At 34.9% G+C, this 16,129-nt stretch overlaps 1 protein-coding gene across 3 annotated transcripts in view; it reads left to right on the forward strand.

Annotated features, from left to right (window-relative positions):
* The window catches only part of ARHGAP15 (Rho GTPase activating protein 15), a 608,201-nt gene that overhangs the window by 218,358 nt on the left and 373,714 nt on the right, over positions 1-16,129 (forward strand). The gene's annotated exons all lie outside the window — the stretch shown is intronic.

Raw genomic sequence — 16,129 nt, forward strand, 5'->3', positions numbered from 1 at the left:
AGGATAATCTGAATCATCTGTGATTTTAAACAATCATAATGGAATCTGAGAGATGGTAGTTTTTCCTCTGTCTCTACTACCTGTCATTTCAGTTGTGTTCTCCTGGAAAATGCTAGAAATTCCAGATTCTTTTTATATGGAGATTTACTGTCATCTTCCAAATAAGGAAATGGGAAAAGTAAATTAAATCAGAGGATATTCCATTCCATATAAAGTGCTTCTTAACTATGATGTTTACATGTATATTTTTAAAAAGCTATAACTTCTTAAATTGGAACACTTAGAAGTTAACTTTTCTTAAAATGTGGCTCCAGGTAGTAAAACTATAAAGAACTTTGCTTGTTCTTTACAAGCAGAAATCTGGGCCCTGGAAGGAATGAAATAATGCTCAACATATTCTGAACAACACATATGAAACATCTTTTATAGGGAGAAATCTAAAGCGGGGAGTAGGGAGCTTCCATCACGATGGCATTGTACTTTGATTTGCTTGACACAGCCAGAAGTTGTTCAGAAGAAACTCCAGGATCGCCTTTTTATTTGTTCATCCAGTCAACATTTAGGAAAGCTAGCCAATAAAAATGTTCATTCTGAACTCCTCAGAAATTTACATCGATCTGAGTGAGAGGATAAAAGGAACTGCTGAAAGCATCAACTATTGTTGAAACAAGATCAATTCATCAAAGTCTATTTAGGAGGCATGGAAGTCTACCACTATCTCCAAGAAGTCTTCATTTCCTGTCTTCTCTTCAGTAGCAGTAATTCTGACCAGTTCCTCAGGATGAATGTGTATCCCTTAATGGTATATATTAATAGTATACTTGATTTCTCTTCATTCTTAGAGATGGCAAATGATTAGTCATCTAGCTTGTAATTTTCCTAAATGTGCCAGTGTCTTGTGTTGAAATTGGGTGATGGCCACTTTGTAAAAATATCTCTTCTGCAGCCAATTGGTGCATTCTACCTTTTTTTTTTTTTAAATACAGTGTTTTTATTTATCTAGAGAACTAGACTTCTATGAAAATCTCCTGATGCACAATAAACAATCATGTGTACTGGTCTGATAACATGATTTCCCTATGTGGAAGGATTGGTGTTTTTCCTGTGTCCCACAGTAAATTCCAGAGTTCAAGTGGAAGGCACTGAATGAATCTGGAATCAAACCATGTGATTTCTAGCTTTGGCTTAGCAAATCACCATGTGTATTAGAGCAAATCCATTACCCTTCTGGGCCTCAATTTTTCTGTTGTATTATATTTATGCCATCCTATTCTCTGGCTTCCTGGAAGGATATCCATATAGATTATAAAATATTAAGGACTGTAGAAGAATAGTGTGAGTCCAATTTCAGTTGAAACTTAGTGGCAGTTAATATTGTTATATTAAAATATAATAAGGCATTTTGAACAAACACATTAAAATAAACTTAGTATAGAATACCTCCTTGTGATTATAGCAACAATAATTTTGTCATTAGTTATGTTAGTTTTTATTATTTTCTTAATTTTTGTTTGAACCCAAGGGGGGGTGTTCAAAAGAGGAGGCATACAAAAATATACTTTGCCAATGTAAATAATACAGATTCGTTTATCATCTGAATATCTACACTCCCCCTCCATAAGTGAAAGCCACTTAAGAGAAATCCGCTTGTTCATGTTTATAATTAGCTTAATTTTTAGCACATTTTATTAGCTTAATTTTTAGCATGTTTTTATACAACATATTTTTGATTCACTAATACGTCATCCTGTGTCTCCTACTATGTATTCTCAGTTGAACAACCAGGGACTTTTATCATTTGCCTGAGTTTCAAAGTCTGTGATAGGACATTTCATGTAGAACCCTTTAATGAATGCAAGAAAGATGTTTGCCTTTTAAAAGTAAAGCTAGTATCTTCCAATATGGGTCATAACTGGTTTTATATTAAAGACAAGTTAGAATCACTTAGGAGATGCTAATTCATTCAATATTTTATTTTATTATTCATTTTTTCTAATTTATAAAATTATTTGTCTTGTAATTAGATGGGCCTCAAGGAGCAAATAGAAAATATAAAACATTTAGTCAACTGTCACTGCTCTCCTTGTGTATTTTCCTGAGCTTTATTAATATATCCATTATGTGAGAGTATGTATTTAAAGCCTATTTGAAAGTATGTGGTTTATATTGTGCCCAATAGGTCATTGGGAGCTCTGTGAAAAGGAAATTTGGAGATATCCAGGTCAAGAGACATGCCATAGTCATTAAAGAGTTTAAGAATGGATAAAGTGCGCAGAGGCTACTCTTGCCAGTAAAAAAATGTAAAAAGTACCTGAGTTCCTAGGAATTCCTACTTGTTATTTAGCATATGAGAGGACTATTGCTCTGTTCCACAGTTTTGTGTTGGTGCTTTATTCTAAAATGGCCATGAGTAATCAACTCATAAGGAAGCTACTTTGAAGGATCACTGTCATGCAGGTTTCCCATAAAGCCCATCCCTCTATTGGGTGCTTTGGTGTCATCAGGGAATTGTCCAGCAAATAATTGCTACCTTAGAGCTGATTTTCACCTAGAAAGAGAAAGAGTGAAGAAGAAGAAAAGGAGAGAAGGAGAAACCAAGACTACTGAATTTCTGGATATAACACTATTAACCAAATTCTGCCTTCATTAAGCAAAAGTCTTAACTGGACAAAGTTTGCCAGATGAACAGAACTTGCCCTAGGTGGTCAGAATCACTAGTTGCCAGGGTCCATTTCTTCTAAAAGCAAAGGCTTTTTAGCTTGAGGGGAGGGGGTCCATGCTGACTGTGATGGTGGCCTGAATTTGGGCACTTGTAATTACTTTAGCTTGCAATTAGGCAGCAGACTTGTGGTGGGAGGATTAATGTCAGAAGATTCGCCATTTTTCAATCTTGCGTCTGCATCAATAAGATTGAACTAATTGTTAATTGGCATTTAGAAAATGAACTACTCTGTTGCCCTGGAACTTTGCTGTAATATGGCATGGAATTAGGACTATGATATTGCTATCATAGATAAAAAAAAAAGAATGGTATTTATTTCTAGAGGTATCATAGAGTCTCATTATGATATTTTTTTAATCTATAAAATAGCCAAATATAGGAACCATCAGAAGAGTGCTTATAGGACCAGTTCATCTTTTATAGTATACATTTACTCACAAGTTATGGATCTCTTAGAATGCATTACCTTGGACAAAATTGTTAGAAGCTGACACCATTCATCAAGGATTAAAACAAAGCTTCACCAGAATGTCCCTACCTTCCAACCATCATCATTTCAATGCTTTGTGGGTTTGATTCAGATTGTATTACAGAAATTTAAAGGTTTGTTTTCCCCATTGCCTAGAATATCTTAACATATTCAATGTTTTCCAGGTTTTTTGGTATATTTTCCCAACAAGTTTATAGTTCAGGAAACATCTATTCAAAGTGCTTTCTTTATGTACTATCATCATCTAGGCAAATCAACAAATATCATCAAGAAGTTACTACCAGAAGATTATGTTTTTAGCATTTAATAGACCTTTAATAGATTTTCCTTTTCCTACCTTCTAGAGTCATTGAAATAAAATAATAATCTTCGAAATGTGGTTTTCCTCAAAACATCTAAGTATCTGAGGTTTAATTTCAATCATTTATGATTAGCATTATTTTTTTGGATTTTTTTAAAAAGATTTTATTTATTTATTTGTGAGAGAGAGAGAGAAACAGAGATAGAGAGAGCACAAGCAGAGAGGATAGGGAGAAGAAGACTCCCCACTGAGCAGAGTCGCTCGCCTCTGGATCCCAGGCCCCTGGGATCATGACTAAACCGAAGGCAGTTGCTTAACCGACTGAGCCACCCAGGTGCCCAGAATTATTTTTAGGGTAGTATTTTCTAAAATGTGGCTCATGGTCTCCATGATGCTTTATGGACGAATTACCATGGCCAAATAAGTTTAAGAAAGTTTGTGTACATTATTACCCTCATAGAGAGTCACAATACAAATTAACATTAAAAGAGAATGTAAGAAGTTCTGCATAAAAACATTGTCTTGCCTAATTCAGTTTTTAAAAATTTATATAATTATGGAATCCTTTTTCTCTGTAGATTATATACTGCAGAACCCAGTTCACTCTGCAAAAACACTGTTTCAAGAAGTGCTTTTATATATATATATATATATATATATATATATATATATATATATATATAAACAGGATAGGCAGATTACTTACACATAAGTAATCTGAGTCATCTTAAAATTTCTAATTTCTTCCACATTCTCTGAATCTGCCCATTGAATATCTAAAATACGTTTCCCAGTTGGATATAAAATATTCTTAAAGAGTGGACAATCTTTGAAATTTCCATGACATCATTAGCATCAAGACCATTATGCTCAAATTTTACTTTAATAATAAATACTCTGAATTTTCATATTTAGGAGTTCTCATACCATTGAAGTGACACAAAACATTGAAACAGAACAAAAACTTCATAGAGTAATTTAAAGAAACATTCTTTTTCAGAAGAGGAAGAGCTATGTATGCTAACACCTTTTAGGAAATTAGCAGGCGCATGAGTAAGAAATGATCGGCATTAAGGTAAGGGCATGATGAGGACAGGCCTTTAAGAGAAACTTGTTGAGATAAGGAGTTTCCCTGCCTTTTTCAGCAAACTAGGAAAGTGTACCACCATATTGATACCCTATTGATTAATAGGGTAGCATCCTACTGGTTTCTGCGTCTCTATTTAGGCTACACAGTATTTGATGTGAAGGCAATTTTGCGTTTCAACAGACCTATTTTTTTGAGAATCTCAAATCCAGTTATATAAATGAAGAAGGCAGAGATACCTAGAAATACTATGAGTCTCTGAGTCTGAAACCAATGATGAAAAGCTTCATCCTGTTCCAGGGATCTCAAATAATGAAATGGGTGCAGCCTGGTTTCATTATATTTGTTGATTGATTGAAAAACTAAGGAAATGTAACTCAGGAACTGATTTAGACTACACTGAGCTTATTCTGAGGTGTCTTAGCAACTGGTTCTTATTGCTAAATATTTTCTTAGAATGTCAGCAATTGTTTTTCAGTTCGAGAATGTCAGTGGCCAACTCACTGAAGTCTGATGCCCCAAAGTTGTAATGACGGAGCAAGCGTTTCAGTCCCCAAAATGATGCTCTCATCGGTCTGCTTCTATGTGCTTGGGGATGATTTTTCTTAAAATGAGGGCCCTTTGTTTGCCTTGGCCTCAGTGAAACCTAAATGGCCCTCTGAAGGACTCCCCGACAAGTGAATTCCTAACGGGAATGACAATTATCCCACATTCGTAGATTAAAACAAGAAATTCCTCTCATCTCCAAGTGTCTTCACACTTTCACAGGAAGCTGGTGAGCTCTGAGGTTCAGTATAGGAGGCAGAGTTTTGAAACTGCAGCTCCTCCTTCCAAAGAACTGCGCTTACCTCAGTCAGAGTGAAAATGTGGAAATCTGTGACACAATGATAGTGGCGCTATTTGTGCAAACAAGTGTCTCGAAAGCACAGAAGCACATTGCTTGAAAGGATCCCTTAGAACCTTGAAATAAAAGTATGGCTGCCTAAGAACACTCTCGCACACACACTAGTATTTCAGCCCTGCTGGCTTAGCTAACAAACAAAATATGGTTCAAATGGCTTAACAATCCTAGAAACGGAAGGCATCCGTTTAATGAGGTCTCCTCTGCTTGAAATTAAAGTAGAAGGAGTTTTACAGAGAACACTATTCAATAACAAAATATTAAATGATAAACACAGATTGCTTAAAATCAGACGGGCCATTTTAAGAAAAGCATTTTAGCTCCTCATGATATGTAGCACCTTATTTAAATTAGGAGGTGTTAATTCGTAGCTTGAATAATATATTAATATAATATGTAAAGTGAATGGCATTGTTAATCACAGTCGCGCCTGGAACGACTTTGCTTCTGTGCACTGAATGTTAATTTTGCAAAACATTAATTTCAAAGATTTTGCAGCAGTGCTTTTGTAATTAAATATTAATGTCACATGTTATTGCAGTAGCATGTTTATGAAAGCCGGCAACACTTCAAGTCAACTCATTTGTTTTTATATTTATTCTTGTACATCTGCAATCCCTTCCATTTCACAATTTCAAAGTGAAGGCCATTTTGAATAGTCAATATGTGAACATTTTTCATTGTAAGCGTTTTTTAACATCCAACAGGGTAAATATTTAATGTTGTGTTTTTAGCTGGTATAATTTTTCAGAAAATTGGCTATAACTTTTAACAACTCAAAGGTACCTAAACTGTCTCCAGTTTTGGCTTAAGTGATCTGAAAATAAAGTAGCAATAAATGTGATGAAGCTGTGTAAAAATATTTAAGAATTAGAAAGCTTTATATGAAAGTTTGAAATTAGAACTGCAATTCTGTGCACGGGATATCTCAGCGGCTACTTATTTTTATTGTGGCACGTAGTATCTCAAGAAAATTTAAAAGAATCGGATTGACTTTTGGTTAACTTTGTTCAAGTTCCATGGCTAGATATAGAAGAGAAAAATCTCACTTTGCAATGATGTACTTTACCCTTATTACGTGTTTTGAAGTTACATATCTTTAAAAGACAATCCATTTTATGCTCCAGTTTACTCCAAGATGATATAATATACATGTCATTATATTGGTTTGCCCATGACTATTTTGACCAAATTGCTACATCTGGTGATCTTGCTCATGCTACTCTCCCCATCTGCTAATTGCATTAAACCTAAAAATTAAGTCATTTCTGTTTTCGAACTTGACAACAAGATAACATTTAAGGAATTATATTTTAAAGCTATCATTTTACCCGTCTAGTAAAGTCATCTTTAAAAATCAAATCCCTTAGATACATTTTTTTTTGAATTATGGAATGAGTTACCCAACTACAGGAAAAAAAAAAAAGGAAAAATCAAGATACATAATGTTTGGTTATGGGCACATTTAACAGTTAAAAATTATATCTGCACCTGATGTTGCATGTTAACAGCTAATGCCATTTGACAGTGATGAAATTAAAGGATGAAGAAGAGATACAAACTACATTTTACAAGCCTGATGGGTCTCCAACAATGCCATTTAAATATTATTTGTCACTATTTAAAATGAACCTTTCCCCTTTAAGCTATGCCATTACGCTCATTTGTCCTGTCACCGCTGACAGGCTATATGACTCACACACAAAAATGGTCATTAGGTACTGCATCTTCATCTTATTTAAAAAAAAAAAAAAAAAAAGAAAAAGAAAGAAAGAAAGAAAGAAAGCATTCTGATGCCTCTAAAAGCCTGTAATTATTTTCATCCGAAGAGATAGTGTTGCTTGGAAGGTAATTGAATAACCTTTTGCGTGTACCTGGGGAATGCCTCTCCAGGGGACCAAGGTGCCCACATGCCATTCAGTCGTCAAAACGTGACCTTTAATGGTTGCTTGGAGAGAAGTTAGCACGGAATGTTGTACACAGTGCAATGCTAATTCTGCTTTCTAATATATGCAAAATTTAGTTCTTGAGCAACGATCTTTGTAAGATGAATTAATATAGGTACTGCTCCAGGAAACAAAAGAAATTGCACTGTGCAAGCCTCCCTCCCTCCACCCATGATCTTTTGTACTTCAGTTTGAAGTAGCTAACAACTTGCACAATTTGTATAAAAAATGGTGCGAAACACTCCAGAAGTTGTTTGCTTCTCCCCCCCCCCCTTAAGTTGGTTGATGAATTCCATTCTATATACTATGGAAATGTAAAATAGGATTAGAGGGATTTCTTTGTTAAGTTTATATCCCAAAATAAGGCATTGGCCCCAACTCCGTGAAAAAGAAAAAGAAAAGCTTACCTTTAACATACCCTCTCTGTTTTACAACACAATCTATGTGGCTTGCTGAAATTACTAATGCAGTTACTGAGTTAATTAAAAGAAAGAAATCCTTCATGGGTTCTCCCGTTAAAATATGATATTTTGAACACTTGCATATACAAAAAGATGCACAGGCTGTTTCCTGTGACAACCAGGTTCAGAAACTCCTTATTTTGGTAGTCTGATATTAGATCCCGCCTTAGTTAGAAATGCTGGGATTTCAACTCCTACCCCTGACATGCCATCCGTCAATTTATTAGCACGCTGGTGCAGTAAGCCACTGAACAGGCTATATCAATTCGTTTAGTTTTTTTCTTTAAAATGTCTGTAATCCTCAGCTCTGCTCTCTCAACCGGTCAGCATTAAAGATTTATGTTGCACTTTTTTTCATTGCCACACCTGAATATGGATTACTTAAATGGGCTGTAAATAATTCATATCTGGGAATAAGTTTCCATTACTGACCAATGTTGTAATTTAATATACTGTATTATGGGTTATACAATTTTAGATTGTTTTCTGTGTGCATTCAGCAGTCAGGCAGACAACAGTTTAAGTAAAAAGGGTGAGATGTTTGTTCAGCTTATTTTCATGTTCACTCTGTGTGCTCAAATCAGCAACAGGGCTAAAGGAAGCAGAAAGCTACTTTCAATTGCGTGTTTTTCTGCTATTTATGGAAATCTTTTTTCTTTTTTTTTAAAGCACTTGACCTGAAACAAATACAAAAATGTGTAATAGCATATCATTGATAAATTCAAGAAAGAAATAAAATGTGTTAATGTAGGTGCCTAGAAATCTCTTAGTTCTTGAGAATTGAAAAATAATCTTGATTCTTGAACCCAAAGGTTAACTTTCCTGCTCAGTGCTGGCTTATTCTATGCATAAAATGCTCATAATAAAATTATAATTTATTTGACAGTCAAGTTAGAGTGAGGCTGCTGGATCAAATGTGCAAAATGTTAAAGTCCAAGCTATCTTTAAAACCTAGGCAAGTGTTTACTCTTAAAAGAGCTTTAAACAATTTAAGATTAAGTTGAGTATAGTAAAAATTAATAATAGATTAATACATGAAAATCTATGAAGACACATAAGATAATGATTTAAAAAGGAATAATTTAAAAAGATGAATTAAAAAGTCGAATCAGAAAAGAAGGCCAGCATAAACTAGGGAAAAACATGCTGTGAATAAAGTCTGTTAGATCTTGAAATAGGAGAACTGCTAAATAATGCATAGTTTTATTTTTCTATAATTTGCATAAACCTTAAGAGAGTATTTATTTGTGTAAAACTTGATGTATCGAGTAAGGAGAATGAAAAAATGGCATTCATTTTGTTTTCATTTTGGTATTTAGGAAAAATATTCTGTTACATATGGACTACTTAGCCCTAATCATCTGACTGGATGTGATGTGCGTCTTGAGCCAGGTTGGAAAGGGGCTGGCTGGAGAACAGTGCCCTGGTCTTGCTGCAGGCGATGCAGGTTGGCCCATGCTCTGCTGGGGAGCAGATGGTGAGCCAATGCTTGTAGTCACACTTACCTTCCTTGCTAAATCCATAATCCCTCACTGGACACGGAGCCAAGGCAGGCTTTGGAGGCAGAAAGGAGGTTACAATCTGGACTTGGGTAGTGACTGCCAGAACTGAGAAAACAGCTCCGAAATTTCAAATGCTTAACAAGTTATCTGTCTTGTCCCTCAGCCAGCGCAGCATTTTTAAAAGTAATTAAGACATGATTGAAAATGTGTGTGCCATCTAAATACAAAAATCTTCAAAAATCATCAAAACCAATAATGAAAAGCCACATTTAATGTGACATCACGAGAACATACATTTAAAATGAATTATATTTTCGTGATCGAAAGGGAATATATAAAGTAGAAAACAGGAAAGAGGAAACATTTGTTTTCCAGAAAAAGGCTTCCCCCCCCTTACAAACCTGGACCTTATAGAAGGAAAATATTTCATACATGCAGCATATTTATAGGCTGTATGAAATATTTTCCTTCTATAAGGAAATACATAGCTGTGCAACAGCTATATCTGTATTAACACATGCTCCTCTATAAGTTATTCTTTCAGAATATTAAATGATTAGAGTTAATTTTTTCTATATATAATATAATACTCATGCATGTATATGTATGTTTTTATATGTGTGAGTGGGGTTCATCATCAACACAGACATTATGACTCAGAAAGACAAAATAAAAATATTGAGTGGGTAGCCAAATTCTAATCGTTTATAATAAAAGGGATAGTAAGTGCCATCTGTTTAATGTAAAAAAAAAAAACAACTGATAAAATGCATACATATCTAGTAAATTGAAATCATGGAGTAATCCATGTAAAACAAAACATATAGAAGAGATCAACGCATTCCGCTCGGGTGAGATTGACTGAAACACGTACTATCTCCATCATAATCTCATATAAGAAAGAGCAACATCTTTTGATTATGGCTTGTGCTATACCACAAATATTTTTGAAAACCATGTTTCAGTCTACTTAGCGGGTGTAACAAAATTCCTGAGTTGTCTCCACTGAATTTTCATGGCCCTCATCCTCTTAGGCAGCATCCTCTCCTTGCAAATCCTTCTCAGGTCTACTTGCATTGAAGTTCATTAACTCGAGCTTCTCATCACTCTGTTGTACCACCTACACCCCCAAAGTGACGGAATGGCCACCAACATTCTGTTCACAGGTGTGAAACCTGGAACACTCACTCCACTTTCGGATAAATCTTTTCATTATTCTCTTTTGCTCCCCCCTTTTTGCAAAGTATTTCGCATCTTTATTAACATTTAGGAAACATCTTAATTTCTTCTCTTTATGAATCTCCTTGGAACTCATTTCTGGCCAGTGCCCTCTGTCCCTCAGCATGTCCTTTCCTGGTAATACTATGTTCTTCAGAAACGGATATGAATGAATAAGTTTTTTAAAATACTGAAACATCTTTTTCTAATCTTTTTCTATTTGGAACTTAAGAAATGTGTCTTAATAGGCAATATGTGCAGGCCAGTATTTATAAGAGGATATGTCGGAGCAAAAGTCTTCAATATTGATACATTTTATAAATATTATGTATAGTTCTTATCCATCTAATGATATGACTATTTTTAACTTTGATTTTGCCTTAGTCTATATTGGAAAAATAAACACTAAAGGATATAATGATATTTATAGCAAACAGATTTTTCATGATTTTAATAGGGAAATGGTCCTGTAAAATGGCATCATAAACCTAAATCTATCATAAGACAGATCTTATGATATTTACATCAGTCTTACTCTCTTTTTTTGAGGGAGGGATAATTTCATAGGCTTTCAAACAGGCCCACAGGTGACTGAGTAAATGTGATTTGTGTTTTCAGATGCAAACAGAAAGAAACCGAACTTTAAAAGTTTCCTTTTCACAGTGCAAATTTCCTATGAAGTCACATTTTTGTTAATATCGAAAGGTTAATCTAGACCATTGTGGGTACCAACAATTTAAAAATCAACAAATCAACAAAAGATGGAAGATGTTTTACTAAGAGCTGAAGACAACACAGGGAAGGACAAAACATAGCTTTTCCCTTCAAAAGTTTTAAACAAAGATTTTAGACTTGAAAACAGAAAACCTAGGTTTATATTCCAGCTCTGCCACTTGCTGACTATAGAAATATAAAAAATATTTACATCTCTGGACCTCAATTTCCTCACCCGTACAATTATAGCATTTGCCTAATGATTACTAGTATATTGATCACCTACACAACATTCTGTGACTACATGAAGCTGGAGAGACAAACTGAAGACGTAAATAACAGAGGGAAGTGCCAATGAGTAGTACAGTACAGGTGATGTCTCTGGGCAACTCATGATTAGTTATCAAGTAAGTAGTTCAAACAATATTTGACACCAGTTAACAGGATGTATTTTTTTTAAAACAGGATGAACATTTATATGAGTTCCTAATGGTTTATGTTTTAAATCTTCCATTGCTTGATTTTTGATACCCTATTTGAAACATATTTTGGCCATATTAAATTGAGACATTAACAATGGGAAATGTTTCAAATATAAGTCTCCAAGCAAAATTTTGTAACATTGTCTTAGGACAAAGCCAGGAAAGATACCATTGCTCTGTACCATGCATGAAAGGGGAGGGAGTGGGATGTGTGTGTGTGTGTGTGTGTAGGAGGGGATCTAAGGTCCCGGAATTGAGCAAAGAGAAGAACTATATCCTAGACATTAGGGAGAAAGTGAGAATCAGGAGTGAGTTACACAAGCAAAAAAAAAGTACTGCAGATTGAATTAAAAATCCAATTTACCCACATCCTTCGAGGTGGCTTCTGATCTCTAGTTAAATCTTCAGCATTTTGATATGTCACCTATTAAGCTGCAGAGAGGCATATGCCAATTCTTATGTGGTATATAAAGGCTCCAAATAATTATTATATTATCCATCAACATTATCACAAACATTATTAATTAAGAGAGACCTCTGTATTTCCTTAAAAGGAGATAGTGCTTTTATGGCAAATGACCTATTTTAGAATTGGAAATGACTACGTTGTCAGAAGTTGTGTCTCTTGGATGAAGCATAAAGCAGAGATCTTGATGTTAATGGTCATGGAAGATTCTGTGTTACCATCTGTCAGGAATTATTTACCAGTTTTTGCTGACCAAATTCCAAATTAAGGGGCTCCTTTTACTGGTTCAAACTTACCCTTTATCTTAATTACAAAGAGTGCCTATCTTTGCTATTACAAAGTACATAGACTTTGATGGAGCTAAGTAAGATTTTTAAAAATATCTACTTTCTTTCCCTTGGTACTCCTCATTTCTTCATTGAATTTCTACCACAGGTTCCTAAATAATATTTGTGTCAGCCTTCTTGACTCACTTTAAGCCATACTTTTGGGGCTGGCTGCCTGCTAGATTATCCTAAAATGCAAATTGTGTTTCTCCCTATGCACTTTTCATAATTCCTCCATGACTCTCCATAGACTTCAGAACGAAGTTCAAACTTGTCACTATAACTTTCAAGGATCTCCATGATTTGGTCCCTGCCTATCTTTCTATCTGTCATCTCTCTCTCTCTCTCTCTCTCTAGACAGAGAGAGAGGGATTATATATATATAAAATCTATGTATAATCTATACCTATACCTATTTATGTCTATTTGTATGTATGTATGTATATTCTACATCTATCCATCCTATAAACATAGTTACTAAACTTTGCGCCTTCTCCTTTTGTTCATTTCCCCAAACTATTGTTTACCAGGAATGCTCTTCTACATAGCCACATCTAATTTTTGTCTCACCAAACTCTTTCTTATATTCCATTTAGATGACACATTCTGCAAAGGGCCATTCCTAATTACTCTTCTCAAATTCTTGGTGAGCATGTTCTTCAAATACGCTTCCATAACACCTTAAACCAGCACAATTATTCATCCTAGTGAAGTTGTCTGTTTCTCTGTCTCCCTAATTTGAATATAAAATTTATTCAGGAATTAGGTTATATCTTCTTTGCACCTCTAACGCCTAGGCTACTATGTGGCAAAAAGCAGTTTTTGGCACAGTTGACCTCTTTCCTGAAATATCTTCTGTTGGCTTCTTTGGCATCATGCTCTCACAGATGTTCCTTCTGTCTCTTTGGTTTCTGCCTCTCCTCTCCACCTCTTACTTGTAGGGTTACCCGGGGCATAGTCTTCAACCCCTTTATCTCCTTAATGACTACAACTGCCTAATTGATCTTATTCAGTACTATGGCTTGAAATTATTATCTACAGTCTGGACCATAGATCTCCAGATGCATACATCCGATTGCCTCTTTGATGTCTCCATTTGGATGTTTTATACATACCCTAAAGTAACAGACTAAATAAGGATACATGTTTTCCTTTCCACTCAAATCTGTTTCTCTCTTGGTACTTCCCATCATTATAAATACACTGCTCCAACAACCATTTGGTTTTTCAAGGTAAAATCTAGAATTCACTCCTATCTAAACCCAACCAAATCAAATCATCAGTCTGACTTCTTGGACCTACATCAAAACAGCCTGAATTTAACTCCTTTTAACGCATCTCCAATAAAAGACTCTGGAGTCCAAGTAACCATCATCATTGTCTGCAATACTGTAATAATCTTCTAGTTGGTTGCCATGCTTCTGTTCTAACCCTCTTATCATCCATTCTTCAATAGCAGCCAGAGTGATCTTTTAAATATGTGAATGAGGTCATGCCATTTACCTGGTCAAAGCTTAATAATAATTTCCATTGTATTTAGAATAAAATATTAATATGTAATTTCTTTTTATTTTACTTTATTTAGTTTAATTTAGTATACCCTGCATGATTCAGCTCTTTCCAAATAGTCTGTCCCATCTCATCTCACTCTCTCTCTTCTCACTTTGCTTCAGCCACACTGTACTTCTTTCATTTTCTTGGAGATGTTAACTCAATTTTTTCCTACAGGTTGTGCCTCTACTGTTTCCTCTGAGTAGAACATTCTTGTTCTTGATCTTTGTATAGTTTCCTTCTTTCTGGCATTCAAATTTTACCTATTTGCCAAGGTTTGCAATTTCTAAAAGTTGCCACTTAGTCTTTTGCTATCATATTGCACTATTCTAATAGTCTGAAGAACACCTACCATCATGTATTTCTATTTGCTTTTTTGTTAATCAATATATTTTGCCTATCTTCAAACTTGCCAAAATGCCAACTTCGTCACAGAATGAGATCTGCCTGTCTTGCTCATTACAGTATCTCCAGCATCTAGAACTGGGTCCCAAACAGTAGATGCCCAATACATTCTTGTTAGGTGAATGAAATAGCAATCATACAGGAAACACAGTGTGAATTAGTGAAATTTAGAATATCATGAATTTAAGGATTGCTACTAATTAATGAACAGTGGAAGAATTACCATGACTTTTGCCTTAAAAAAAAAAAAAAAAGATTGCTAGAATAGAGAAGGACCTTACAAACTATCTGGTATTGTCTCATGGAGTGCTGATGAAGTCCAACATTCTCTTGCAACTCTTTCTTCCCAGCGAAAGAAGCCAGAGAAATACAAGTCAAAGAGGAAACAACAGCAGAAATGACAAAATATTCAATTGTCTACTAACAGACTTCTGAATGATTCTCTTAGAGATCTCGATGAACAGTTCCTAGTTAGCATTAGTCTATGGTAAAATTACTTGGCTTATTTTAGGCACAGAGCTACCTTAATCTTGCACTATAAAGGAAAATTCTCTTTTTTTTTCCTTTCTTGATTGTTTACTTGGAAATTATTTTGTCATCTTATAGAAATGGCTGAGGGATCATTTGAAGGGGAAATCCTCCAACATTTCACCATTTATTTACTAAAGAAATACTGAGTACTTTCTGAAGAACTTGAGGTCTAATGAAAGATATAAAACATGAGTATAGTGTTTGTAATATGTACAGGACAATTATATACAGCATGTTACGAGTACCAAATAAATGCTGAAACTTCAGATGACGAAGAAATTATGATCCAATGAATGTTTAGTAGGAGTCATGAGTGACAATATCAAGAAATATACATAGAAACTTATCATGTTCAAACAGGAAGAAAGGAAAAGAAAGAGAGGAAGAAGAAGGAGGAGGAGGAAGAAGAAGAGAGGGAGGAAGTAAACAGAAGAAGGAGAAAGGCAGGGAAGGAAGGAAAAAAGGAAGCAAAGAGGGAGAGAGGAGGAAGAAAGGAAGGAAGAAAGAAAGAAGGAAGAAAAGAAAGAAGAAAGAAGAAAGAAAGAAAGAAAGAAAGAAAGAAAGAAAGAAAGAAGAAAGAAAAAAGGAAAGAAAAAGAAAGAAAGAAAGAAAGAAAGAAAGAAAGAAAGAAAGAAAGAAAGAAAGAAAGAAGGAAGGAAGGAAGGAAGGAAGGAAGGAAGGAAGGAAGGAAGGAAAAGAAAGAACAAAGGCATTTCAAGCAGAAAGAACAATGTAAGCAAGATATGAAAAAGGAGATCATGGGCTATGTGACCTAGTTTGAATAATTAGTTTCATTCCAGTGAGGCACTGGAGGCAAGAAAGGGAGTTGGAATTAATGATGGTTGTCTTTGGCCCTTCTATTACAGATGTGGCAGGTCAGAGTAAGGAGAAGAAATGTTGTTCTAAAGTTCTCTGTAGTATGAAAGACAACTGATCATCCAATTTTTATTAAAACCCCATGGCACCTAACTCTTATGTTTTGTCTTATCTTGTGATTACTTCCATTTCCATCTTTGGCTTCTGTTC

The sequence above is a fragment of the Canis aureus genome, chromosome 20 (assembly GCF_053574225.1).
Source record: "Canis aureus isolate CA01 chromosome 20, VMU_Caureus_v.1.0, whole genome shotgun sequence".
Taxonomy (NCBI): domain Eukaryota; kingdom Metazoa; phylum Chordata; class Mammalia; order Carnivora; family Canidae; genus Canis; species Canis aureus.